This window comes from Tamandua tetradactyla, chromosome 6 (assembly GCF_023851605.1).
Source record: "Tamandua tetradactyla isolate mTamTet1 chromosome 6, mTamTet1.pri, whole genome shotgun sequence".
Lineage (NCBI taxonomy): Eukaryota > Metazoa > Chordata > Mammalia > Pilosa > Myrmecophagidae > Tamandua > Tamandua tetradactyla.
In genome coordinates, this window is record NC_135332.1 from 171538806 (window position 1) to 171564037 (window position 25232).

The 25232-nt window shown below is 40.0% G+C and overlaps 1 protein-coding gene across 3 annotated transcripts in view; it reads left to right on the forward strand.

Annotated features, from left to right (window-relative positions):
• The window catches only part of LOC143689045 (uncharacterized), a 232329-nt gene that overhangs the window by 94138 nt on the left and 112959 nt on the right, over positions 1–25232 (forward strand). The window contains exons 4-5 of one of the 3 annotated variants that reach the window (XR_013178491.1): positions 5796–5941; positions 13651–13752. The exons of the other annotated variants lie outside the window; for them this stretch is intronic. The gene's annotated coding sequence lies outside the window, so the exon portion shown is untranslated. The remainder of the gene's footprint in view (positions 1–5795; positions 5942–13650; positions 13753–25232) is intronic. 3 annotated transcript variants of the gene reach the window in all.

Sequence of the window (25232 nt, forward strand, 5' to 3'; positions counted from 1 at the left end):
AATGGAGCTCGTGCAGAGTAACTCAATGTGGTTGAAGAAGAGAGAGTGAGCGATAGAGCAAGCAAGCAGGAGGATACAGAAAATTAATCAAGAGGAGGTAGAAGCAGCCAGCATTCAAATGCAAGAATTCTGAATTCCTTTCCCATTCTCCCTCTCTCACAGTTTCTTTTCCTTGTCCTTACCCAATTGAGGGAACAGTTTTGTGAGAGTTCCCTTAGGGTTAGCCTTCACCTTCTGTGATAGAACAAACTAGCACATGCCACAAAGCAGGCCAGCCCACAACAAATAATGCAAGGTCAGAAAATGACTTTCTGTCCATGTGCAGCCCCATTCCATCCCTCCCAAACCACAACACTAACAAGAAAATAAGAAAGCCTGCCCAGCTGTCCCACTTGATGACTGGGTAAATTATCTTTTATTAAGGATCTGTAACAGTTTTTTACTGAGCTGTGACCTAAATTTAGTGGTACTGAGGAGGGAGCTCCAGCCAACTGGATTTCCCTGGGAATATGATGAAGTTCCTGTATCAATTCAATTCATTAACTAGAAAGAGAGAACATGCAGCCAAGGTTTTTCTTCCTTTCTTCAATGGATTGTTTGTTTAACTTGACCAGAGTTTTTCTAGGATCTAGTCTGAAAGTCCGTAAGGAAAAAAGACATCAGAGCTTATTCAAATACTTCCTGAGGCATTAACTCCAGGACAGAAACCAGATTACATGAAGTGGATCTGATTTTTCTACTGCTAGGGAACCTGGGTTTACTCACTTGATATTTTCACCCTGAGGGGAAGAAAATTTCCCTCTTGTCTCTCTAGTACACCTTAAACTAAAAAGGGGTTATCTATAAAATATGTGAGAATAACCTCCAGGGTAACCTCTCCACTTTATTCGAATCTCTCAGCCACTGACACTTTATTTTGTTTCATTTCTTTCTTCCCCTTTTTGGTCGAGAAGATTTTCTCAATCCCTTGATGCTAAGTGCTAGCTTATTCTAGGATTTCTGTCCCACATTGCCAGGGAGGTTTACAACCCTGGGAATCATGTCACACATAGAGAGAGGGAGGGCGGTGAGTTTGCTTGTCATGTTGGCTGAGAAAGAAATAGGCCACATCTGAGCAACAAAAGAGGTTCTCTAGGGGTGACTCTTAGGCCTCATTTTAAGTAGGCTTAGCCTATCCTTTGTGGGGATAATTTTCATATGAACAAACCTCAATAGGGCTTGGCCTTTTGATTTGGTTTTCCCCACTGCTTGTGAGAAGACTGTCTTCTGACCCCAAATCCAGTGTTCTCTCCCCTATCACTAAGTCTTAGCTTTTGACAGAATGGGCTGATGGGCAGGAAGACTTTGGATCTCTGGGGCAGATGCACTGGGTGGAACTTCATAGATTGGTCCCCATATAAATAGGAAGAAAACAACCCTCAACTTGAACACCTACCATCATTTTTGGATAACAATTCCCCAAAAGATTTGCTCATGGCTGCTGCTTCTGTGGCCCTGGCTGGAGCCACCTTGTGGCTGCTCTTACTGTTTCATCATCCTATGAAACCTTATATGAAGACTAGAAAAGCATTTGGAAGAGGAAACATGTTCTACAACATGGCCTCAAGTTTATTCTTTAGTTGGGAGGCCAAGAGATCCATATATCCTGATGTTAATTTACACTGACATTATCTCAATTGAGCTTCATAGCAGCCTGGCGAGGTTGACTGAGCAGGTAACATTACCCCCCTTTTATAAATGCTTAAAGTGAGGCTGAGAAATTTGAGTCCCAGGTTCGAGGTCACAACGGCAATGAGAGGCAGAAGCTAGTGTAAACCCTTGATTCCTTGGCTCCTAGCCTAGTGTTTTTCCCATTCTGCTGTGATGACTGTTGAGATTTGCCTCCATGATTACAAAAGTCCTGTGTCAAATCATGACTCAAGATGGGAGCTTGAATCTGAAGGTGGATCTACTTGGGGAGAACCATCACTGTATCTTGAAAGAAGAGCATCCTTTATGAATCAGATCTGGGTTCTAGTCTCAACTCTGGCCTACATGGCTGGGCAACATTGGGCAAGTCATCTCACCTGTGTCAGCCTCAGTCTCCAAAGCTATAGAATGGAAGCTGCAGTTGGGAAAGAGAACAAAGCCTGCTACTTTCCTTTATCTGACATTTTGAAGCAGTCAATAAGACGGTACTGATAAAAATGGCTTTGATATAAAATGCTTCACAACTCCCTGAATTATTTTAATCCTTCAGAGCACTTTGTGACTTACAGAGTATATTCACAGGCACTATACAAATGGACTTGCACAAAAACCCTAGTCAAGACACACATGAGGTAAATGTGAAGTGTTATTTCTACCTCTAATTTTTAAAAGGAGAGTAAGTGAGCTTAGGTATGAGAACAGATTTCACCCAAGGTCAGCATGGTATAGACTGACCTTGAACTTAGAGCAAAGTCTTCTGTCTCCGGTGCAGGATCCACAAATTCAAATACCTTTAGGGCTTATGTTAAGGAACATAAATGAATTAAGTTGGGTGAAATAGGATGGCAAATGACCTAGAGTCGGGGAAGCAATAAGGAGGGAAGGGCCTGCAGTGAGTGAACTGGTGAGAGCATGGCTCAGTTAAAAGAGGGAGGAGCAGCTCATCTCAAACCAGATGCCATGTAACATTAGACATAGGGTGTTCAGAACTCCCAGTGTTTCTATAGAAGCTAGAAATCCAGATGTTTATGCAAATTTGTAGCAATTAGAAAACATTGACAATTAACCAAACATGATATATTTTTGGCCCAGCATCATTCAATCCAAATAAAATGCGTCTCTGGCCCACATGCTCTGGACAGTTTGCTTCCTATTCTCACACATTGCTCCAAACTTAGGTATTCTCACATAAGTATGTAAAGGAAAGACAGTGTGGTTTAACAAAAGGTCTGGATTCAAATACTACCTCTGGCGTGAACTAGCTGGATGGCCTTCAACGAGTCCCTCTATCTCTCTTTATCTTAGTTCCCCTATCTGTAAATGGGATGCTGGGGTGGGGGGTGGGGAAGTTGATAACAGTCCTTATCCTTGAAGATGGAGGTGAGGGTTGTGAATTAATGTATGTGAATCACGTAGAATAGCTCCTGACATATAGTGAGAGATATATAAGCATCAGTGCTTACATCTCTCATCCCATGATGAGCACTGCCTAGAAAATATCTTTCTCAAGTAGCAATTCAATTATTTTTATTCTATGTTTAGTATTTGTGCCACATTATAACATCTTCCTTCTGGTTAGAGTAGTCTGATGTCATTTTGTTTACCCTGACCTTGGAAAAGACAAAGCAATTTAAAACATATCCTCAGGGAGCTAACAATTTAACTGGGAATGCTCATCCAGTTTCCCCAAAATCCAACCAGGACTTCTCCCTTCACAGCTGCACTGAAGAGCTTCCTTCCTGGCTTGTGTCTCCTAAAAGGGGAAACTACTGCAAGGTCTCTAAGAGGAAGGAAAGGGGATCTTTTTAATTAGCTTTCTCTTTTGAATGACGCCACTACAGTCCTGATTCATTTCCATGAATTGAAAAAAATATGAGGGGGTGGTAAGCTCTTCTGCATAAGGATGAATTAAAACTGTCAGGAGAGCACAGATTACAGAAAAGCTGAAGTTGGAGAAAATAGCCAAGTGAACTTGGCCATCCCCATAACTCCCATTCAGTCCAGGAGGTGATGTCAAAATCTAAATTTAAAATGGAGGCGGCAAAATGTCTGCTTCCATGACAGGAAACTGGAGGCCAAAAGAGTGATGGAAATGCAAGTCTGACCCTTGGTGTTCTATCGTGTACCAACTGGTACATATGGAAATTTTCATGAAAGGATCTCCTCTCTGCTACCCTATTTCTCTCTGGAATATTCCACAGATTTTCTACTCAAGTCATTGTGTATTTGTGTCTGTGTGACAACAGGCAATCACGTGAGTTTACACATACTAAGGCAGCCTTCTAACTGCTTACCATGGTCTCTTGAGAATCTTTTTTCCATGACAAACTAGTGTGTCCCAGGGGAGACCAAAGAGGAGAAAGAATCAGACCCATGAGTCAGGAAACCACTCCATTTCTCTAGTACATTCAACACACCAGTTCAGTACTGATGCACTGAAAGCCTTACCTCCCCTATCTTCAAGCCAAGAAATAGATGTTATTGTTTCCATGTCATAAATGGACCCAAAGAAGTCACTATTTCACCCTGGTCAAAGCTACTGAGCGGTATTTTAGTTAGGTCTGACTTCTTCAAAAGCTTATGCTCTTTTTCCTGCCCTATGAAATACATAGTACATGATATACATGATAAACAAGAAGAAATCTATGTTAAAAACAAAATTTTGCCCTGAAAACACCAAAGAAAAGGAACATCTTCCCAATTTGTTTCTTAAACCTACAGTTTTTCTCTCCTCTAATCTGTCCTCTACACTATGTCCAAAATGTTATCCCCATAATATACGTACTTTTAAATCTTTAATGGATTAAAGAACCTTGCAAAAGCTCCCATTGCCATCTAGAAAAATAGAAAATTCTTTAGCAACCTATTGGCAACCTACATTTCTAAGCTCATTTTCTACTCCCTAAAATGCAGCCAGAATCAAAGACACAAGACATTCCCCAAAACACAATTTATATGCATGCTGTTAAGTCTGTTTACTTCCACTGGGAAATGTCTACCAAACTTTCAAGACCTAATTAAAAAGCTCCATCCTTAGTGAAGCTTTTGTTGACCCAGCATTGTTGTCTGTATCCCACAGCCAGATCCTCCCTTCCCAATTCTGTGATACATTCTAGATGGATCTTTCGAGTCAGTGATCATGCTATACGGCTCTGTGATGGACTCCTTCATGTTAGGTCATGTCTTTCTCATCTCCGTACCCTGATGCCCACATGGTGTCAAAACACTAATACGCTGCATGTTTGTAGGTGGAAAAGGAAGGAAGGAAGGAGGGAGGGAGGAAGGGAGGGTGGAAGGGAGGGTGGAAGGGAGGGTGGAAGAATGTAGACTTCCTGACATGATCCAATTTTCATAAGTACTTTGTTGAAGAGGTTTAAATAAGAATGACTGCTCTGAAATAAAAATGTTCCTGAATTTTAATTCAGCAAATTGATTCCCAGTCGAGCTTTTGCCACTACTGAGCCTCAGTTTCCCTAAACCAACCAGGTTGATATGCTTGTCTCTAAATGTTGATTAATTTTCTGCAGACCCTTGCACTCATCAACTCTGTTAACATTTGATTTTATTGAGTTGAAGTTAACTCAACACTTACAGCAGGGAAATAAACTCAAATGACAGCAGGTGGCTTTCCTACATATTTTGTTTTCTTGTTGGTCTGTGCTCTTGCTATTTGTTTTGTTAAATCTAAATGCCTGCCCTCTCTCCAATTGGAATGCAAATGTTTCCATCTGGGTCAACAGGTGTCACTATTGAGCGATACAGATATGCCCCGTATGTCTCATTATTTGGGTGCTGAAAAGACTGGTAAAGACCCGCTACTGAGTCTTTACATAACCAAATAAATTAGCTCTGTGGTCACTATGTCATGTGACTGAATGGACCACCCAGAAACGCCAATATTTTATTTTCTTGATGACCTAATTACCAAATATAGCCATGGATATGACTGTAACCACAAAGGGGTAAATTGGAGGAAGGCATTGTAATTGTTTCCATTTTTAGGAAACAGGTTTGTCATGGAGGAGCCTCACTGTTAGAATGAGAAAGCCTGAGTTTTAAGTGTCTGCACTGTCCCTAATGGGTGTCCCCTTTTCTGATTGGCTCAGGCAGGAAGTGCCACTACATAAACTGGAACAGAAGGGGAGAAAGATCACAAATTACCAACAGCAGATTGCTAATTTAGACAATCTCCAAGGAACCCTTGGAGTTATTCAGGAAAAATTCAAGAGGGGAATGGACTTACAGAAAACAGGTAGGGATGGAACAAATAAATATTTAAATTGTTATCTGTTTTTTATTCACAAGCTGATGTGGCTGGAAATGAAGAATTGGATGGAATGGAATGGCATGAAACATGGAGAGCTATGTAGTAGGAAGTCATAGAATTTGACAGAGAATGTAATAAAGAATGGCTTGTAATCAGAGGAGATAAGATGGAATATGGAATGGGATGAATGAATTATGGAAAGGAATAGAATGGAATGGAATGGAATAGGAAATGATGTACAATGGATGGAGGAGTATGGAATGTGCTATGGGATGCGAACAGAATTAAATGAAATGAAACAGATCAAATAGACTGGATTATAAAATAGGTTATTGTGTCAAAATTGTAAAATAGAACATACACTGCAATATAAATTTATATTAAATGCTTTGCGACGTATAAAGAAGCAGTGTTATTAGCTGATTTAAGAAATTGCTATCATATTGCCAGCTCAGATGACCGGACACTTGGGAACCTAAAGGCCTGTTATCCTCCTACGCTTATTCTTCTTTAATATTAGCAACTTATGAGTGTAGAATGTCATGCCATGATAACTGCAACCAGCATTTATTGAGTGCTTATTATGAACCTTGGCACTTTGTTGTGTCCTTTTGTATATATTATTTCATTTAATTCTCACATCAGTTAAATGGTATGAATACTATTTTGATCCCCATGTTATAGAGGAGGAAATGGAGACACCAAAAAGTTAAGCTGCTTGCCCAAGATCACACAGCTGGAAAGTGGTGGACCCAGAATTCAAACATCAGGCACTTTGGCTTAGGCTCCTGTGTCTAAGTCACTAAATACACTGTCTCTCATTGTACCAGACTCAGTCACTCCATGATCCTGCAAACGGCAAACTTAAGATAGGTATAAAGTACGTATTAGCCACAAAATCTCACCCCAAAAATGCTGGAGAGCTTGGCAGAGATACTGTCCCAGTGCAGGTACAATGAAACAGATATGGTCCAGAGACTCTTAGCTCTGCCGTGACACTGAACACATCCAAAATCTCACTCATCCTTTCCTCCTTGAAAGCAAATCTCATTGGAGGTTTTCCTGCACCTATTAAAGATACCAAAACCTAGTACTCATTGGCTCAACAAATATTACCTGAGGACCTGCTGCAGACAACTAAACTATTTATTTATTTAATATTTGAGCACCTATTCTTTCTCTTAGGTTTCTAAGAAAGTAGATTCAGTTATTGTAGAAAGATTCCCAACAACAAGGAAACATGACAAAGCAAGAAGTGGCGTGGGGTTAATAATCAGTGGGCTCGAATCTGCCCTCAGATCCAAGGATGCCCCATTTCAGGAATGCCTCAGCATGGATACCCATAGGTTTGTTGAGAGAAGCTGTCTAGTCTACTGGTAGAGGGCCTAGTGGTTGAGAGGGACTGCCTTTCTCTACCATTAAATAGCTTTGTGACCCTCCACAAGTTACTTATGCTCTCTGTGCCTTAATTTGTTTATCTCCTAAATGGGGAAAATAGAACAGTTTGAAGGAGAAAATGTATCAATACTAATAAAGCCCTTAGAACACTCTTGTCTTGTCACAAATTAAGAACTTAATAATATCAGCTATTTTTATTGGCCAGGCTTTGTATCATGTGCTTCATGGGCTTTATCTTTTTTATTTCTTATGCCCATCCTCTAGGTATTTCTTAAAAACATTTTTTATTGTAAAAAAATAACTTATTTACAAAGCAAAGAAAGAAAAAAGCAATAATTTTCAAAACACACTTCAACAAGTGGTTACAGAACAGATCCCAGAGTTTGACATGGGCTGCCATTCCATTATCTCAGATTTTCCCTTCTAGCTGCTCCAAAACACTAGAGGGTAGAAGGAATAATAATATAGTGATTCAATAGCCATACTCTTTGTTAAATCCCATTTTCTCTGTTATACCTCCTTCTTTTTTCATCCTTCTCCCACTCTGTAGAGATCTTTGCACAATGCCTGTTATGACTTTTTCATATTGAGAAGGGGTGTCCACACTAAATGAGGGGAATGTTAATTGATTGATAAAATTCTGGGAAGGCTGGTCCCTCTGAGTTTCAGGATTTATGTGACCTAGGAACCCTCTGGGAATTATATGTTCCAGGAAGGCAAACCTAGTGCATGAAGCCTTAATAGAAGCTCAGTTCAAGTCTCAGGTGTTCTAAAGAGTAATCAGGGAGAAATGTGGATTGGAGTCTAGCAAACCACTGCAATTAGCCCTATCTAACTGAAGCTTGCATAAGAGTAGCCTCCAGAATTGCCTGCAGACTCCTTTAGATCTCTCTTGGCCACTGATGCTTTACTTTATTAAGCTTCCTTTCCACCTTTTGGTCAGGAAGATGCTGTTCATCTCACAGTGCCAGGGCCAGCTTCATCCCTGGGAGTTATGCCCCACGTTGTCAGGGAGATTTTCACAGCCGAATGGTCCGTACTACATAGAGGGGAGAGCAACGATTTTCCCTGCAGAGTTGGGCTTAGAAAGAAAGAAGCCACATCCGAGCAACAAAGAGGCTTCCTGGAAGCAATTCTGAGGTCTTGTTATGAGTAGTCTTAGTTTCTCCCCTACAGAAATAGTTTCATAAAGGCAAGTCTCATAATCCAGGGCTTGGTTCATTTTTCTAGGAGTTCCCAGTGGTTGAGAGGGTACCTGGGGGTTCCCAGATGGTAGAGTTTAATAGTTTAATAATATATATATTGCCTTCAAGGGACTCTCCCAATAGCTTTTTTTCAGGGGTGGGGTGAGGGTGGGGATGCATATTCCGGGAATCGAATCCGGTCTCCCGCATGGAAGGAGAGCATTCTACCACTGAAACACCTGTGCACCCTCTACCAGTAGCTTTTGATTCTCAGCGCACCATAGTCTGAGATGCATCCTGGTTTTATTACATCAAGTTATAGGGAATTACAATGCCTCATTACCATTCTGTACTCCAGGAGTTTAGGTTCTTAGATGGGCTCTCAAGATAGACTGATTTGGATTATGTATTATAGAAAATCTAGGTTCTAGACATAATAAACCTCTCTGCCTTTGATCTCCTACAGCAGCTAAAGGTCTAAAGTGCATACACTATCATCTTTACCCTGCATCCGAATTTACTTTAGGCCCAGCCAGATTGCTTTCGTTTTAAACTCTAATTGAGGTCCAATTTCTTTTTCAGTCACTTTAACTGCTACTGTATACAGCTATGCTAACTTTCAGGGCTACAGACTCCATTTCTGGGTCTTAGATATCACAGAGCTACTCAAACTTCCAGAGAAATACCAGCTGATGCACATATGGCTCAGTGTCTCAGAATCCAGAACTACATCCAACTTCAGACCAAATGTGGCTGCTATCAGGGCCCACAATCCAGGCCCCATTGTTCCATAAGTATTTTTAGAGAGAGGCCCTAGCATATTTGTTCTTTTGTTTCTGGATCACTCTGTACAACACATTGTCCCCAAGGTTTATTCAGTTCATCCTGTTCCCCTCAATGTGCCTCCTCTTTGTAGCCACACTGTATTTTATCATATAAATGTATCACCATGCGCCATCTCAGTCACTGTATCCTTTGGCTCCCTCCATCCACTGGACATCACGGACAATGTCCAAAACAAACAGACCATGTCTTATAATATCTTTGCCTGGTAGTACAATCAGCAGCACTCTCAATCCCAGACAATTCTCACTGGTCCATAATGGTGAAGAACTGGCAAACACAGTATCACTATCAAATCAAAATTACCCCCTATTGGGCAGGCCACAGTGGCTCAGTGGCAGAGTTCTCACCTACCATGCCAGAGACCTGGGTTTGATTCCCGGTGCCTGCCCATGCAAAAACAAAACAAAACAACCAAAAAACTATCCCTTATCACTTGTCCTCCCCCCACAGTTAGTTGTCCTGATAGTGCAGTGTTACTGTTGATGTCTTCCTGTAAACTATTGGCCATAGCATGCATCTTTAGTTTTCCCCCAAATCCCTCTACCATTGACTCTTTATCCACTATCAAACCATTGGCATAGTTCATGTGCAAACTTATTTATAATTGTAAATTTAATCAGCGGGATACATGGCACTATACATCCCCTTTCAATCATATTTACTTTCAATATGGCAATGTTACTTATAAACTAGTTACCATCAATTCTATCTGTTCTCTTGCATTTAGATTTAACTTCTTGGGTACCCTTTCCTCTATCTTTAGCTTCTGTGTACCTCTAGGACTGCTATATTCTACAGTGTAACCTCTGAGATTACCTTTACCACAGTCATAATAGTAAAATCATACTGTATCTGTCCTTTTGTGTCTGACTTATTTTACTCAGCTTTATACCCTCAAGGTTCATTTACATTGTCATATGCTTTAGGACATCATTTCATCTTACTTCTGCACAATATTCCATTGCATGTATATATCACATTTTGTTTATCCACTCATCTGTTGATGGGCACTTGGATTGTTTCCATCTCTTGGCAATTGTGAATAGTGGTTCTATGAACTTGATTTGCAAATTTCTCTTCATGTCACTGCCCTCAGGTCTTCGGGGTATATACCGAGTATTGGTATTGCTGGGTCATAGGGCAACTCAATGTTTAGTTTTATGAGTAGTCGCCAAACTGTCTTCCACAGCAGCTTCACCATTACACATCCCCACCAACAGTGAATAAGTGTTCCTATTTCTCCACATCCTCTCCTACTTTGTTGTTTTCTGTTTGTTTAGTAGCAGCCATTCTTATAGGTGTGAAGTGATATTTTACTGTTGTCTTAATTTGCATTTCCCTTATAGCTAATGAAAATGAGCATCTCTTCATGTGCTTTTTAGCCATCTAGATTTGCTTTTCAGAAAAATTTCTATTCATATCCTCTGCTCCTTTTATAATTGGATTGTTTGTTCTTTTGTTGTTGAACTGTATAATTTCTTTATGTATACAGGATATCAAGCCTGCATCCGATGCATGGTTTCCAAATATTTTTTCCCATTGAGTGGTCTGTCTCTTCACCTTTTTAACAAAGTCCTTTGAGGCACAGAAGCTCTTGATCTGAAGGAGTTCCCATTTGTCTATTTTTCCTTTTACTCCTTGTGTTTGCCATGTAAAGTTTAAGAAGCTACCTCCTATTACTAGATCTTGAACATCTTTCCCTGCATTTTCTACTAGAAATTTTACAGTACTGGCTCTTACATTTAGGTCTTTAATCCATTTGGAATTAATTTTTTATAGGCTATAAAGTAGGAGGTAACTATTTTGATTTCCATCATTTCACAGTTGTAAAAACTGAGGTTCCAAGAAAGTAATTTGCCCAAATCCATATAGCTAGTATGGAGTAGAACTGAATTTCAAAACCAAGTCAGCCCAAATCAAAAGCCAGCATTCTTAACCATTATGCAATGCTGCCTTGCTTTCAAGCTGTTGAGATATTTGTTGAAGCATAGAGAAGGCTATCTAGGAGCTGGGCAGAAATGAAGTGTTTCAAGCGGTCTGGAGAGGGTAAGAGCATGGGAAGGGGAAAAAGTAGATGGGTAGAAAGTAGTAAACTTCATGCAGAAAAATTACAAAAACCACTGGAGCATCAAAGAGATGTACCATCTCTTCCTGGAAATAGCTTATGGTTTTTTGAGGGCCCCACCCAAAGACCACATTTAACCTCCTCCTGCACTTAAAATCTGTACCTACAGGTTACCTTCTGCCATTCCCCTACCATGCACATTTTAGCCCTTTCTTGCCTACCAACTATAAGCTTCATGGCAACTGGGTTACTTAGGGAGACCCTTGAACTTAATACTTCCAGAATGGCCCAGCAACGTCAGACTTTATCTAATGTGACGTCATTCTGGTCCAAGCCACCGTCTTCTTGCTCCTGATCTCTGCAGCTATTTCCTAACTGGTCTCTCCATTCATGCTACATATCCCCAATCCATTTTCAACTGCAGCCAAAGTGAGCTTTTCCAAGCTCCAGTATGATCATTGTCCTGCTTTGTGTAATAGCTGCTTTCCATTACTCTTAGATAAGGTCCAAAATCCTTAACAAGGAGCATCATTTGCAAAGTCCTGAGATCTCCCCACCCCCCAACTCAGGCCAGTGGGAACATGACTAGCAGTAGGGCAAAGGGCAAAAGGAAGAGGGATGAAAGGGAGATTGAGAAGTGACTAGGTCCAGAGTCTTTCAACCTCAGCCCTAACTTTGATTTTTAACTGTACCCTCTGTTGTAAGATTGATTTATATCAGCAGATATGTATCAATTTATCCATTCATCCTGTGCCTTAGATTACAAGTCCTGGAGTCATCTTGGACCTCTCTCTTCCTCTCACACCCAGGTCTGTTCTTTTGGCAAATCTTGAGAGTTCTTCCTTCAAAATATCTTTACTAACACCACCGACAACACCCTGGTCCAAGCCCACTTCCTTTCACCTGGAGAATCATCGCAAACACCTCCTTGATAAGGTGCTTTCAGTGATGAGGAAATGGCTGGGAAGCAAGTCTTCCGTGGAGTGTCAAGTGGCCCATGAAGCTGGAGAAGACAGAAAGGGCAGAGGCTGAGGACAGGCAAGGCCTAGGGGTGTGCACAGGGCATTTCCATGTTGGCTTTTAACTTTTTCAGGAAGGGCCTCACTTGGGCGATTTATGAGGAGCCTGATGGCCTGGCCTGTAGGTGAGCACAGGACTTGCACAGAGACAGTGTGCATTCAAGCTGTTTCATTACAGTTCAGGCATAACTGTAATACCATGTTCTGCTGACCCACCTAAAATGCAAATAAGAAAGAGCCTGTTTCACTTCAGTTGTTGCCTCCCCTCCAACTCTGCAAGAAGCAGATCAATAGCGATTTTAGTCAAAAAGCTCATCCCTAAGGGGCTGAATCTGAGAAGATGTCTTTATGTAAAAAGGAAAAGTAAATGGAGGATGGAGAGAATGTCTTTTAAATTTCAGAGCATAAATGATGAGATGTCTGTGTGATGTGTCCAAGAGGCAATAAAACGGGAAGGAAAGAAATAGAGTTGAAAGCTTTGGTTCAAGCCTCAGCCCCAGCACCTACTAACTGTGGACATTTGTGATGACAAATAAGCTCTCTGAGGGTCTTTATCTTTAAAAAAAAAAAAAAACAAGCTTCCTATATACCTCTTAAAGCACAATTAAAAGGCTAATAACAATAGCATCTGCATGGTGTTTTATGAAGTACTTATCACATGCATTTGTTAATTTAACCTTCTCAATAATCCTCTAGAGTAGAAATTTTGTTTATCACTCTCATTTCACAGAGAAGGGAAGTAAAGACTTGAAAAGTACAGTCGCCTACCCAAAGTCACACACCCATTGGAGGTGATGGTGGTATTGTGGTGGCCCCACCCCCCAGCCAGCCTCACTTCTGTGCTCTCTACTGTGGGATGATGCTCTAGGGAGCGTTACTGAAATGGAAAATGACTGCCACTCTGTAAATAACTGGGACACCCCAATATTTCTTGAGATGGGTCCTTCTGGTAAGAAACTGAGAATGAATTACAGCGGAATCCTACTCATTTCCCAACCAACCTTCTATGTGGTCAAGGAAGATATAGGCTCAAGGACCAATGGCAAAAGGGAAGCAAGGGTCTGGGTTGTCCTGAGCTGTGTTGATGCTATAAACTTTTAGTAAACTGGAGCTTCTGGAATCAGCGACGTGTATGAAGAAACTCTTCAACCCTTGTCCCCCAATTCTTCCCTCAAAACACAGGCGATAGATGGAAAAAGAATTGAGAAGAAACATAAGAAATACTTTTAGAGTGGCTTCTATCATAAGGAATGTAAAGGAGGAAGGAGAGATGCCCACACTCAGGTAACTAACCTTTAAACAACTAGTGATCCTGTTCAGTGACCATTCAGCAGTTAGTTGTGGTAACTAACTTTGAATCAGGAATAGACCAAAGTAGAAAACCAAGATACAGACAGACCTGGCCCTATGAGAAGTTAGAAACTAATGGAAGAAATGTAGCAGAAATATAGGAAGGGTTAAATAATACAAAGATTAAAGAGTAAGTAACAGTTTCAGCAAACCACAAAGTCCACTTTCAGCAGCCTAAGTCAGGTCTTTTAATTGGGCAATAAATGTATTAGATGGAAGAAAAGAGTCATGTGGCACATCTCCCTGTGCCCAGTTCCCCTTACGTTTGGTTGCATGGTCTTTCAAAGTTACCTAGAAAGTTGCTCAGCTTTGCTCAGGCTCCCACCTTAGGCTAAGTGGCACTCCCATGCCTTTGTCTACTTACATTTATTCAAGAAAGGATGTGTTTGGCTTTCACTACCAACAATTAACATGAAATGGCTCTGTTGGTCCAAATTCTACTCAATCAGCTCAGAAGCACTGAAAATATCCTATGCTCAGCCCACAGATGGGGAATTTCTGGCTCATACAAATGCATAGTTACAATTTGCTGTGGCTTCTGACAATATATCGTGGCATAGGTGTTTTAAACTAGAAGGGGGGGGGGCGGGGAATCATTGGGGTCACTTTCTTTGCAAGGTATCTGCATACAGGAAAGGCACTAAGCTGCTATCAATTCTTTTTTATGGACAAAAATGTTTCAGAAATAATTTCTAACTTGCTTCTTTGTGAAGTCATTACGCCAAAGATGATCTGTCAAAGGCTCAAGGTAATTCTAAGGTCAAGTTCATCTGATATATGAGAATCATTGCACATAAAGTTCAAGTAAACACATACCTAATCATGATGGTTTGTTCATCCATGGACAGGAGCAAGTTTCTTTTTTTCTGATGAGGAGAAATCAGTTATAAGGACTCCACATACCCAGGAATAACACAAAATTATGTGATTGTCCCCTCTACATCTTCTTCCATGTGAAAGAAAGGAAAGATAACTTTTCAGGAGCTACTGTTGATAGAAAAAACTTCATGACCAGGCTGTGGGAAAGCAGCTAGATTAATAATTTCTTAATTGGAAATACCCATTGCTAGAAAGTTTAAGAATCTATATGTAAGCGTTTTAACATCAAGTTGCTCTGAAGTTCTATGGTAATACTCAATCTCATAAAGGTCTAAAAGCAAAATTTGAAGAATAGAGAAATGGGCATGTATGATTATACCGTAACTTATACTTAATAATGGAAACTGAAGAAGGTACCAACTTTTATCTTCAACTTTAATTTCTCTAAAGGCATTCATATATATATATATAGATATGTATATAGAGTTTCACATGGATATGTGGTTATTTGTGCACAACCATATATTCAATCTTAATAATTATTAAAATTAACTATAGAAGTTAAGCTGTGCAAGTAAGGTTTACATTTGGAATTTTAAATGATAATAAGTGAAGAGGCATAACAACCTTTTCAAGTAACCATCAGTGAATGAATGTGTGAATGAATAATTAATTAGTCCAAAATGGAGATTCAAGAGAGGCCCTTATTGCCACCTGGTGGCAGCATACCCTAATTGAAGAATGAGTTTCTTAGTGAAATTGACAAGCCTAAACATTTAAAATGACAGAAATCGCATCAAATGAGATAATATTACATAAATGAATTAATAGAGAGTCGCAAGCCCCTGTAATCTGAACACAATATTTGATTTTCATTTTCTCTCTGAAGAAGAGAAATATAACTCCCAGGTAATCATGGAACTTACTTTGGTATAAGGCTGATTTCCCTTTGGCTCTATCTAGAAGGGCTATTTTAATGAACCACAAAGCCATTGTACCCATGAGGTGGACCCAGGCCTAGTCAGTTGCCATATTGACTAAAAAGGTGAGAAACAATGTTTTATTATATCACTTCCACAGGCATGTTGGAGTAGAAACAACACGGGCTGTGGGTTGGCTCCAGCTCTGGGTTCTGAGATTACTACCCCTTACCCTTCAACATCTCTGAAGTTCAGTGGATTCTTGAATATATTTATTTTTAAAAGATTTATTTTACTAAGCTAGCACCAGTTCCAAGCCACACTTCAGACCAATTACAGCAGAATCTCTGGGAATGGAAATGGGCATCAGTATTTTTTTTTTAAGCTTCCCAGGGATTGCACTGTACAGCCAATGTTGAGAATCACTTAACTAGAATAAAGTGAAACATGCGCCAAGGAGAAATTATTTTCCTGCTTAAAATAAGGCAAAACTACAATGAAGCTAATTTAAAATTCAAAGATAAATGAAAAGAATGCAGAAAAAAACTAAAATCCTGTTGACATCTATCCTACAAAAGTCTTGCATAACTCTCAATAGTAATGGAAAGTAAACTAACTTTCATCGATAACTTTCTGTGCAGGTACTTCATAAATACATTTCATTTCCTCTACACCCACATCTTCCCCAACTTGAAAGGTAGACTTTATTATCCCCTTGCCCCTTATAGTTTCAGAAACTGAAGCAAAAATTGGTTAATTCTCTTAAAAATCACATAAACTGGAACTAGCATAGTGCAGATTTAAGCCTAAAACTGTCTGACTCCAAATACCATAGGTATTTTCCATGACATCTTGCTGAATTCATATTGGTTAAGATTCAGAACAGCCATGGGACTTTCAAGTATCCCCTTTGATTCATTAACAAATTCTTCTTTTCATGTCATATAAACTACCAGGGCCAAAGCCTTAGCAGTTGGACCCTTGCCAGGTTCTTAACCTATAGAAGTAATTGATTCAGCAGCAGGAATTTTCATTAGTATTTAACAGGTTTAGAGACAGAGACCTGGCCCAATGATTCATCTGATTTTCCCTCTGTCTCTTCTCCTTATTTAGCAGCGAACCTATTTAAAGGAACTCAACTTCAAATGCAAGGAAGGCAGAGGCTGTCAGCCGATCCAGAGATAAATGAGTCAGAGAAAGTTTCAGTGGGAAATTGCTGCAGAAAGAATGACTTTTTCAGTCATGGGTAACTGCCCCAAAGGTTTCAAACTGATTAGGGTGATGTCTTCAGCTTTTGGACTCTATGTACCCCCTGAACATCCCCTGATACCAGGGCTGTTCTACTTTCTGTTTCATTTTCTCGTACTGGGTATCTGTCAAAGAGAAAAACAAAATTTACAGAGCATCTACCATGTATGCTCAGTGTAGATCCTTGCCTAGATGAGTTTGTCATCTTGTAAAAGAAAAAAGCCATGCACATGTACAAATCTAATCCTATCACTTCCCTGTTTAAAATCCTTCCTTTTTGGGCGGGCCGCGGTGGCTCAGCGGGCAAAGTGCTTGCCTGCTATGCCGGAGGACCTCGGTTCGATTCCCGGCCCCAGCCCATGTAACAAAAACGGAGAAACTGAATACAATAAAACAAGAAAATGTTTAAAAATGTTTCCCTTTCTTCCTTCCTTCCTTCCTTCTATCCTTCCTTCCTTCTCTCTGTCTTTCCTTTAAAAAAAAAAAAAAAAAAAAAAAAAAAAAAAAAAAATCCTTCCTTTTCCACTGATTTTAAAACTTTTAAAATTAAGTCTTTAACAGATTTTAAAAGACCCTGTTTGATTTGGGCCTTGTCAGTTCCTCCAAAATCTTCTATTTTGCTACCTTTCTTTCAGTTCCTCAAAAGTACTTTCTTGGTATTTGGGACCTCTGTATTTTCTGCCTGATTTATCTATAAACATACAACTTCTCTAATAATAATAATAACAATCAAGTGCTTTCTTCCTTCCCCTGAGCCTTGGCATATGCCTTTCCTTCTGCCTAGAATTCAGTTTCAGCACCTACACTTAGTGTTACAGTAATCTATTGCCATGTAACAAACCAACTTAGGCTTAAAAGTGCAGCCACTTAATTTTCTCATAATTCTGTGGTCAGCAGAATTATGGGCTGTGAAAGGCGGAGTTTTTCTTCTTCTGATTTCTCCTGGAGTGACTTTTGCAGCTGCACTCACCTGGCATTTCAACTGGGGCAATGGTCTAAGGTGGCCTTGCCCACATATCTGGCAGTTGGAGCTGGCCATCAACTGGTTGGACTTAAGGGACTCAGCTGGGACAGCTCTTTTTTCTCCTGTTGACTAGACTGGAATTCTTCAATTGATGATCTCAGGACTGTGTTCAAAGAGGGTGAGAGCAGAAGATCTTACATCTTCTGCATTCTGTTTGACATTGCAAGTCACAAGGCCAGCCCAGAATTAATGTGTGGGGAAATCCATTCTATCTCTTGATAAGAGAAGTTGGCCAGCTTTCATCTACCATACCTTGTTGATTAATGGTCATGCTTCAGATGTCAGTTCCCATACCCCTCAACAAGAAAGCATTACTCTAGATCACCAGATAGGCCCAAACCCTCTATTTTATGCTCTCCAATAACTCTATTCTATTTTCTCATTGCATTAATCTCATTTTGTAACCAAATATCTATTTGTGGGGTTATTAAATTAAATCTGGCTTCCCTATAGAATGGTGACCTCCATTAGAGCAAGGTTGAGTCTGAATCACTAGTATCTATGACAAAGACATGCCCAAAGTCACTGTTTCCTAAGGGCTTGTTGACTGAACACGTGAATGTGAAAGTAAGTTGTGACTAGCGGAGTTTAGAAGGTCAATCTATCATTTACTAGCCCTGGGACCTTGATCAAGTTGCATAACCACTTTACAGTTCAACTTTCACATCAGCAAGCTGGGTGTACACTAATACTAGGTGCCAGTGAATGCCTCTTGAAAGCAACAGGAGATCAATCATTTCATTTTTAATGAAAAATAAATATAAATTTCATTCCCAGATATTTGGAATACATGAAAAGCCACAGAAGAACAGGGAATTGTAAATTCCTTTGTTGAGTCATTAATAGCAGAACATTTTAAAATAGTGCTTGAACTAATCTTGTGCCATTGTATGCATGCATGGGGCAGAGATGAAATGGTCAAGAAACTTTGGCTCAAGCATTGACAAAGACTTTGTAACTCTCAGGTGACTCATGTCCTTTTTTCTAGCAGGTGGAGAGAATTCCCCAGGTAATCTACATCTTGTCAAAATACCCAGTGATTTGTCAATTTACCCCTGATATTTTTAGTGCTGGAAAATCTGTCAAAATGACCAAAAAAGCTCGCACTCTGTAGAGTATGAGAATCAAAACCACGGGAGTAGACTGAAATGAAACAGTCATCAGTAGTAAGTTTGAGGTTGACTGATCTTTTCAAAAAGAAACAAACGTGTTTCTTCTGTTTTTCCAGCAGTGTCAGCCTTCAGGGCCCTTCTTTACTTTGAACTCTCTGAGAGAAACCTTTTCTGGTTTCCTGCCGTCGCATTCAAAATAGGGATTTTACATAATCTGGGGCAACCACCACGCTAATCTCTCCAGCATAGTTGACCTTCGTAAATTAAAAATACTCTGACTTTGAAAACCCAATGCCTCAAGAATTACAAATGACTGTTCATTGTTCTGTTCTCATTGTGCCACATGACATCTTTTGAACATCTTGCAATGTTAGGTACTGTTTTCTTCTTCTCTTTCTCTCTATTTTAAATATCTCCCACTCAACATGGGTCCCAAAAGGACTTCCCAAAAAGCACAGTGTGGCAGAAAGAGGTTTCAAAAGGCATGAGATGGTTTTATTGAAGAGACATACTTGATGCAAAAGGTTTAAAATATCTCTGGGCAATAGGCTTCCATAATCTCAGCATTACTTGAATCAGAAATGCATTTGTTAGTTTAGGTTAGTGTGTGATAACAAATAGTCCCAAGCATATAATGGCTCGGCACAACAAAAGTTTTTTATTGTATCACTCGTGTAACAGTCCAGGGAGTTGCAGATGTGTATGTTGGGGATGGACAATTCTCTTCCATTCTGGAATGCAGGCTGATAGTGATTCTGCCATCTACAACATGTGGCTTCCAAAGCCACTGTGGCGTTTCCCATCACAGTCAGCTAGATGAGGAAAGGGTGAAAAAGAAGCATGTATGGGAGTCAACCACATCACATCCATTCACATTCCAGTGGCCAAAGCACAGTCTCATGCCACAACCAATTGCAAGAGAAGCTGGGATATACCATGACTGTATAACAAGGAAGAAGAGGAAGATAGGTTTTGCTAAATAGTATCTAACACGGGAAAAAATTAAATTTTCATTAAAAGACTTGCTCTCCAGTATCATTTCCCATAGTGACCCTTACCTTTCAATTAAATCAGCTTTCCTACTGTCCTCCAAAATACGATGTTCATCTAGTCTCCCTGCCTCCTGCCTTCCCATCTCTCCAATCTATGTTTTGCACAGAGGCCAGGGTCATTTTTCTAATACATAAACACAATCATCTCATTACCTTGCTTAAAGTCCTTCAATAGTTTCCACTTACTACCTGATAAAGTAACAAAGGCTTCTTTCTGATCCAGCCCTTAGGATGTATGATGGAGAGATTAGGAACTTGAACTCTAGAATCACACTGCCAGGGTTTGAGTTTTGCTTTGCCAAATACTGACCATGTAATTTTAGGCAAGTCTTGAAATCCCTAGGAGTCTCTTTACTTACCTCTGAAATGGGGATAATATCAATAGCTATCTGAAGTTGTGAAACTCGGTTAACAGCATATATTAAAGCATTTAGAACAGCCAATACTTGCCTGGATTATTATTCTGTGACGTACCCTACCATGATTCCTTTTGATACACACCTGAGTCAGCGATGCACAACGCAAGCACAGCCACATCATCAACAAGGGTAGCTATTACTTACCCAGTGCTTGTTATGTGCCAGGCCCCGCTCTAGCCACTTCACATTTATTTTCTTCTCCTCATTTCCCTATTTAACAGATGAGGAAATTGAGGCACAGAGAGGTTGGGCAAGCTTTCCCATGATTTCATAGCTTATTAATGGCAGAATACAGTTTCAACCCAGAGGGTCTGGGCTTTTAATTACTACGCTATTATTCTGTGCCTTTGTGCATGTCATTCTGCACATGCCTTGCAGGTTTATGGCTAATCTCTATTCATCCATCAAGACCTGACTCACTGTCACCTCCTCTGTGAAGCCTTCCCTGATTCCCTCACACTTAATCACTCTTGGTTTTATTCTGCTGGTAGCTGTTTGTTCAGAATTCATTCTAACACATACCTATGTATCTGTCTCTCCTACTAGTTTATGGGATTTTTATCATTTATTTTGTACCTTCAGTGTCAAGAAGAGTGCTTATTTTCCTTACTCAGAATATGTACTTATATAAAAATGCCCCAACTTCTCCATTTTGCATAAATCTTATTTATTTTACAAGAGTTCCAGTAGGAAGCAGACAACACACTCAATTAGAGCAATTTGAAGATGGTTTATATTCGACGAGTCTAATTATAAAGTAATGTATAGGCTGTAAAGCAATTGCAAGAAATAGTGCATATATCCAGGACTCCAGGTGGTAGAGTTGTTCCCATCTCTAAGATAAAGAGTCAAGGGGAGGGAGAGGTTACCAGAAGTTAAAGGAGAAAGGCTCCTTTAGAGGATCCTTGAGAGAATGCTTGATAGAAACAGTGACCTTCTATTATGAGGAACAGCCAGTCCAAGGGAAGACTTAGAAATCCCCTGACCTCACCTTCTTCCCTCCCATCTTCTACCGAACCTCCATTAGCAAAATCCAGAGAAAAGACAGAAGTGCCCTTTGTGGAGTTCAGCCTCCTGGACAAACAACAAGGTAGAGAAGGCTAGAGTGGCTCTGGATAAGGCAAATGGAGGCTCTCCCATATCTCCAACCTTAAAGGTCCACACAGGTTCCATCTTATCTCTGTTGCCATCCCTAACCATGCCATCAGTCTTTGAAAGAGAAGCAGCCTGCTGTCGTGGAAATAATATGACCTTTAGCATCAGAGAGTCTTGAATTCTGATCCAGGCTCAGAGATTAGCCAGTTATAAAGTATATCTAGAAATTCTTTGATCATCTTCCCATCAAGAGGATGAGCTGAATTCCCCTTGCCTTGAATGTGAGCTGGACATAGTTGATAGCGTCTAATGAATAAAATAAAGTGGATGTGGCAAGTTTGACATTGGAGATTAAGTCATACAAGAGAGTGTGGCTTCCTCCTTGCCCTCTCTCTTGGATCCTTCACTCTGAGAGTAGAGTGTAAAGACACTCAGGCAGCCCCATGGAGGGGGCCCCATGAGGGGAACCAAGGACTTCCGCCAACAGCCAAGTGAGGGAGCCTTCTCTGAAGGCAGATCTTTCAGCTCCTGGCAAAGACTGCCACCCTGCCTGTGCCTGGACTGGGACCTTAACAAGAGACCCTGAGCCAAAACCAGCCACCTAAGCCATAATTGAATGCCTGACCCTCAGAAACTGTGAAATAATAGATGTTAACATCAGCAAAAGACAAGATGTTATAAGGTCACATAAGTTACTTAGCCTCCCTTGGACTCCATTTCTTTGTGAAATTTCACAAAATTAGTTGTGAGAATTATATTTAAGATTAATTTAGACTAAATCACATGTGACATGGGATATGGAAGTGCTAGGGCTGAAAGTCTAGCACTTTGAAGGTATTTAGTCACATTTACATCTTTTTTTTTTCCTGGAATAAATCATTACAGCTCTTTCCCCACCGCTAGCTTGGGTTTCTAGCAATCAAGATGGTTTCTTTAATAAACTCTTACACATCACTATTACCCCCATATGGGTGTCTATCTCAGGATATGAGGAAAAATCATTTCTCAGACTAATTCTAAGCATGCCTGACCAGCTTATAAGAGAAGGGAAGCTCTCTCTGGTTTTCAGTATCACATCCTAGGGTTTTTAATGTCCTATATCTGATAAACCATCCCAAACTGAAGTAAAGTCAGTGCGAATGTGTAAGGACTGGCCACATTGATAACAACAAGAACAAAGTAATAAAAATATGCAAACTCAGGAAAAATGTAAATTTGCAACATTAAGGGTTTTCAATTTTCATGAAATGCCCCAGGGAGAGCACGAGGGTGAAGATTTATTAAAAGGACATGAGAAAGAAGTAAGTGCCCAATTCCGCACCTGTAGGAGTTTTTCTGCAGACCAGTTTGTTACTATGGAGAGACTAGATGCTGATGGTTGTTTAATCATCTGTACTTTAGAACCTAAATAGCAAACATTGCAAGGGAAGCTCATGATTATCCTCATGATAGTGACCTTCCTGGGGTTTTTCTAGTTGGTCCTTCCTTGCGGGATGTGAACAGAAGTAGGCAAGGGGGAAATGAAACATAAAAGAGGGGCATAAAGTTTTCTCCTAAGGGAAAATTCACTTTGGGGCAGTACCTTGAATGTTTGGGGGGAAGCTAGAGTGTTCTCCTGTTCTCTGCTTCTTTTTCTAGTGTCTTTTCCCAAGTCCACGTTAAAAGTATAAGGGAAAGCATATCACCATAGTAACAATAAGAGGTAACATGTATGAATCACTTGTTACGTGCCTGCACTATTCTGCCTCACACAGAATACAACACCACACATGAGCAAGCAATTTCTATAGATATGGTCATTTAATTCTAATATCTATCCTAAAGGGTATGTATTATTATCTCCATTTTACAGATGACTATGCTGAAGCACAGTGGGGCTAATAACTTGACCAAGGTCCTACAGCAAACAGATGGTACAGGCAGAAGCCTCTCCCAGCCACTCTGATTCTACAGCCAGCCCCACTCTGAGTTCCCGAAAGACTAGCACTAGTCATGCATTACAACAAAAGGCTTTTATACTCTTTGCAGCAGACAAAGCTTGCTCTGTCTCCATTTCTAGCATAAATATTGAGATGGGTCCTAATCCTCCCATTTCACAGTGGGAGAAACTGAGGCTCAAAGAGCTCCAGGGTCTTAATGCATTTCACTCAGCAAAGAGCCTTAGAAACAGGAATCCCTTATTAACCACCGGAGGTTAACCACCAACAGCTATAAGATACGAAGCCCATTGTTTAACCTCTCTACACCTCTCTAAACCAATTCTAGCCTGTAAAATGGGATCATAGTAGTTTATACGTAATGGGGTTGTTGAAGCATTGTGAGGTTGTTTAGATAGAATAACAGGGTGCATGGCACACAGCAGTTCTATGATAAATCATTACCATCACTAGCATAGGCATCTCCACTATGTCTGGAGTTGCTTTTACTTTTTTACATTAGTGGAAAGGAAAAATAGATAATTCTTACACAGAGTTTCATCATTTTAAACCTACACTCCCTACTCTTGGAGCTACTTACTGAGAAAAGAAATTCTTCAACATTAGATTTTTAATAAAGAAAATCCCTTTACAAGCAGGAAACTGATGAGGTAGAAAGGTGAAATTTCACTTCATAAGCACTTTTCTTTTTCCTTGGAGGTGGACATTAAATGATTTGTGTATGTGCATTTGTCTATGCAACTCTCAAAATTAAAATTCTTTAGAGGGAACCACTGAAAACCAATCATTCAAATAGCTTTAAAAGTGACATCTTGAAGAGCTCCTTGGGCTAATTCATCAAAGTTTGCAATGATTTGACTGTGATTCTTTATTCAGATTCATTTCTCCCACAACATTAAATGCCATAAAACTTTGCACCATTGTATCCCAATGAATAGAAACAGTAAAGAGAATGCATGGAGAGCAAGGGGGGGCGGGTTCCCGGAGAGTGTCCCACCCTGTCTGCTCTCTGATTTGTACCATGGAAAGAGTCACTTAACCTTGGTGATTTCTGCACTTAATATTTTGATAAGATTACCTATCTCAAATAATTGAAGCTTCAGATCAAGTTTACAATTAGCCTCTCTAAATCACTTCCCAAAATATTTTCAGCATTATTTCATCCAGGTCTCAATGGAAGCAATACTGTATTCATGTTTTACAGAGGAGAGAATTGAGCCATAGAGAGATTACTTACTAAAGATCAACAAATCAGTGAGACTAAGAACCAGGAATGATACAGTCTTCCTTCTCCAAATCTTGTGCACTTCACACTATATTCTTGCAACCTAAAGAATGATGACATTTAATAACAGCTAAGCAATAGGAAATACATGTTCTCTTGTTAGGTCCAAGGTTTAAAAATTGGGTCATCTATTTATAAAATACCACTCATGTAACAATATTTATTGAGCACATTATATAAGCAAACACTAGTCCAGGGGCAGATACGAAACATAAGGTTAGTCTCTACTTATAGAGATGAAGCATACAATTTAGTTAGGGAAATGAATATAAACTGGATAACAAAATGATAGCATATAGGAATTTGTTATTACTTGGTCCAACTTTTCCCAAGCTATAAACTATGTTTCTCGTTCTACCAGGTGGTGATAATTGTTCTGCCTTTAGAAATTGGGGGGAGGAAGGAGTGATTCATGGGGGGAAGGAATGCTATAGGGAAGGAAGCCATCTTCTTCGTGGAGATTCACAATGCAGAGTAGCTCATCACAGGTTATAAAAGTCTTG